We start from the raw sequence: 4,763 nt of genomic DNA on the forward strand, positions 1-4,763 counted from the left end.
ATATTGTTTGTTTATTTGGAACAATCTAGTTTGTTTATTTGGAACAATCTAGTTTGTTTATTTGGAATAATCTAGTTTGTTTGTAACATTGTGTGATACTTTAAATTGTATGTTTTGTAACAATTGTTTATTTTAATCAATGTATGATATTTAGTTGCATTTTAGTTTTATCCATATTTTTACAAATTTACAGGATTTAAATATTTACTGAAAAAATTAAAAAAAATAAAAATTTTAAAATAAAAAAAAATTCCGACGGATTTTCAGCGGAAGAGGCCGCCGGTACATTTTTTAAAAAAAAATTTTGAAAATTTTATTTAAATTAAAAAAAAATTATTACCGGCGGATATGGCCGCCGGTAAATTTTTAAAATTTTTTATTTAAATTAAAAAAAAGAAAAAATATTACCGGCTGATTTCCGGCGGATTTGGCCGCCGGTAAATTTTTAAATATTTTTTTTGGAAATCTTATTTAATTAAGTTTTTCCGGCGAGAAAATACTTCGGCGGATTTCCGCCGGAAAAATCCGCCGGAAAAGTTTTAATTTTTTTTTAATTAAGTTAAACCAAGTTTCTTAATTTTTTCCGGCGAAAGATTTTCGGCGGCCGTAGTCCGCCGGAAAAGGGAAAAATCCGCCGGAAAACTCGACAGAAAAAAAATCAGCGGTGCCCTCTTTTCCGGCGGACAAATCCGCCGGAAAACCCAATTTCCGGCGGATTTGTCCGCCGGAAAAGAGGGTAATTTTGGTAGTGATATTATTACCGGGAAAAAATTTCGAAGGCTTTTCTAGCGACAAATTTTTGAAGACCAAAATTAGCAACGAATTTCTAAAGTTTGTCTGACAACCTCTATTATAATGTTTTACAGATAGTAATTTATTGTTGACAGTCTATCAATCGGTAAGCTATCAATAATATTCAATTTTTTTTTTCAAATAATTCAAACCTCTCATATTTTAATGTATAAATTATGGATAACCTATATATAATGGACATCAAAACAGTAAAATATCATTATATTGTTAAAACTAATGCTCATACATAGGAGGGGGAGGGGAGGAATATAAGAACATATTTTTTGAAGTCCATCAATTCTGATTCCATCTCGGAAGTCTTCGTCATCAGAGCTATCTAATCTGCCCGCTCGACATCAACCTCAGCCACATACATTATATGTTTTGCCTCCAGACCAACCACATATGTTGCATGCTCTGCTTGTACTTGTCGCTCTAGCTTGCCTCTCGTGCTGCCTAATCAATTCCCATTGTCCCCTCTTCCCTCCGGTGCTTATTGGTCCTCCTCCATCTTTTTAATTCTTTTTTCTTGTAATTCAAGTACCTACAAATATTGAACATCTGAGATATGATCAGTAATATGTTGATGATGAAAATTAACCGCAATTGTTAAAGCAAAAACTTACCTTCTGTGATGGACCAACAACGTTGATAACTCTCATTTTTTAGAGTTATTTTTTATTTATTTCTTCTGTTTTTACATATATTAAATACCCAATTTCCTTGTTTTTCCCGTTTATTTTAAAAGTTTTAAAAATATAATGAAACACAAATGATGAGAATTTATTCCGAAAACCATCACTTTTAGACAGTGTCACCGCAGTGAAAAGTTTACGAATTTTTGGATATGGTTCAACTTTTGGATGATGTTTTCTTGAAGATCTTTCTATAAGATTTTCTACAGCTGGAACTGCACTAGAAAGCTGAGTTTTGGATTAAAAAGAATGTTGGATTGATCTTTACCAACAACATATTGGAAGGCTCCATTTTCCTTTGGGTAATGAAGTTCATCCTTATCCACTCCTCCCCTATATAAAGAAGCCAAGGGCTCATTTGAAGTTCATCCCTATCTAGCACACTGAGCTTAAGTCTCTTTACTTATACTCTTAAGTTATGTTTTAGCATTTAATTTTCTTGTATTAAGTTTTTAATCGTAATCTGTTGTCCACAGACTCACCATTGTGGCAACAGAGTAAAACTTAAATGAAACTTTCATTAAAATAGAACAAAAGTCTTTTGCCACAGTGGTGAGTCTGTGGACAACAAACTTTTGTTCTATTTTAATGAAAGTTTCATTTAAGTTTTACTTCTTGTCTTATATTATGCTTTCCATGTTTATTATGAGCTAATTAATTCTATGGGTGTGGGTGTGAGTTAAGATTTTTATACAATAATTAGGTGTTTTTATTCTTTACCATTTAGTAAACTTGATCATTTAAGTTAGGACTAAAACTCAATGCGGATAAGTCAATCACTTTGAAGTGTTAATATTATATCTTTGACCCAAAGATTGGTGGATTCGAAATACGGCTTAAGTGATGTACAAAGAACATGAGAAAGTCTTTGATGATTATGTAGAGATGACTTTTGTATGTATTTAGCTAAGGATCAAGCATTGGAGATTTGTATTACAAAGAGATTTGAGTATGAATTATTTTTTCTGTTTAGCTAAATCAACAAGTTTCAAAGTGGTGAAATTGGGAACTTCGTGGGATATGTTCATAAATCTTTACTTTAAAGAGATTGGAATTTTTTCAAACATCTCATAAGTTTCTAACCATTATATTGTTGTTTTTATCTTAAGGAATACTTACACCCATGTCCATCATTTATTTTATAAGTCTATTTCGTCTATTTTGACTTTTAAAGTTTTTTGTCAACAAAAACCCAACTTTTAATCACAAACCAAAACATGTTGAAGAAGTTCATTAAATTCTCCGATTCTTAGTAGTTCAATTCCTAAGAAAACTATCTCGGTATTTTACCACTATTACTTGCAAGCTCTCTTTAACATTTGGTAAACTTGGTCATTTAACTTAGGACTAAAACTCAATGCGGATAAGCCAATCACTTTGAAGTGTTAATATTAGATCTTTGACCCAGAGATGGGCGGATTCGATATACGGCTTAAGTGATGCACAAAGAACTTGAGAAAGTCTTTGATGATTATGTAGAGACGAATTTTGTATGTATTTAGCTAAGGATCAAGCATTGGAGATTTGTATTACAAAGAGATTTGAGTATGAATTTTTTTTTTCTGTTTAGCTAAATCAACAAGCTTCAGAGTGGTGAAAGTGGGAACTTTGTAGGATCTGTTCATAAATCTTTACTTTCAAGAGATTGAAATTTTTTCAAACATCTCATAAGTTTCTGACCATTATATTGTTGTTTTTATCTTAAAGAACATTTACACCCATGCCCATTATATATTTTATAAGTCTATTTCGTCTATTTTGTATTTTAGTGTTTTATGTCAACAAAAACCCAACTTTTAATCACAAACTGAAACATGCTGAAGAAGTTCATGAAATTCTTCGATTCTCAGTAGTTCAATTCCTATGAAAACGATCTCGGTATTTTACCACTCTATTACTTGCAAGCGATCATAGTGTCATTGTGCATTTGCACCACCACTTTGGGGACTTTGTGTCCACTATGTGAACACAAACGATTATGTAACTACCAATTTTTTGGCGCCATTTCCGGGGATTGGTGTGATTTTTTTATCTTGAGATATTAACTTTCATTGGAGCCTCGGTCATTCATTTCATTCGTACTTTTCGTGTTGTATGCCACAACTACAACACGGTGAACTTTTACCTCTAGTTCTTGAATTAGAAAGAACCATTATAAGACAAAGAAGAGGTAGAATAATCGGCAAAACCCTAAGTTAAACCATACCATGGAGGATAATTCACCACCACCTCCTCGGGAGTCCATGGTTAAGATTGCCGATGATAAAAGTAGAGGAATACGGGACTACGCAACTCCTGAATTCGGTCAATTGGCTGTTGGAATAGGTATGCCCGAAATGACAACAACAACTTTTGAACCAAAACTGGTAATGTTTCAAATGATTTCCGCAATGGGTCAGTTTGGGGGGTTATCGCCGAAAGATCCGCACTCTCATTTAAAATCTTTTATAGAAATGACGAATCATTTTAAATTTTCGGAGTCATACAAGAAGCCTTACACTTGACACTTTTCCTTTACACATTAAAGGATAGAGCTAGAGCATGGCTAAATTTTAACCACCAAACTCGATCCTCACTTGGAATGATTTGGGAGAAAAAATTCTAAAAAATAATTTCCTCCAACTAGGAATGTAAAAATTAGAAATGAAATTATGACGTTTCATTAAGATGAGGATGAAGCGATTTCGGATGCATGAGAGAGATTCAAGGACTTTCTATGGAAGTGTCTTCATCACGGAATCCCTCATTGTATTCAATTGAAAACATTTAATAATGGACTTTCCAGTGCCACTAAAATTATTCTTGAGGCAACATCATGTGGAGCTTTCACAGATAAAACCTTTAATGAAGGGTGTGAGATTTTGGAGAAAATTTCTAATAATAATACGGAATGGTCAAACCATCATCCTGTTGTTTCTAAATATGCCTCGGGCATTCATGAACTTGATGCCAACTCTTCTTTAAATGCAGAGATTGTTGCTTTAACTAATTTGGTTGAAAACAATTTAAACTTAAATGAGGGAAATAATTAAGTTTAATCCATAATGTCTAATCCATCTATGACCGAATCTTGTGTCTTTTGCGGTGTGGGCCATTCTTATGAATATTGCCTCGGAAACCCTGTCTTGGTAAATTATGTTGGGAGTCATGCTAGAAATAGCTAATTTTCTCCCACAAATAATTCAAATTGGAGGAATCACCCCAATTTTTCGTAGGCTGGAAATTTTGGTCTTCAAGCCCCTGGGGCAACTCAAGTCCAAAATCGACCACAAAATC

The 4,763-nt window shown here is 33.2% G+C and overlaps 1 non-coding gene across 1 annotated transcript; it reads right to left on the reverse strand.

Annotated features, from left to right (window-relative positions):
* Nucleotides 1-4,120: 4,120 nt before the first annotated feature.
* On the reverse strand, nucleotides 4,121-4,227 carry LOC112510618. Its single transcript, XR_003068996.1, has one exon. It is a non-coding gene; the product is annotated as a small nucleolar RNA R71 (small nucleolar RNA).
* Between the last annotated feature and the right edge of the window lie 536 nt (nucleotides 4,228-4,763).

This window comes from Cynara cardunculus, assembly GCF_001531365.2.
Source record: "Cynara cardunculus var. scolymus isolate 2C chromosome LG 3, CcrdV1, whole genome shotgun sequence".
Classification (NCBI taxonomy): domain Eukaryota; kingdom Viridiplantae; phylum Streptophyta; class Magnoliopsida; order Asterales; family Asteraceae; genus Cynara; species Cynara cardunculus.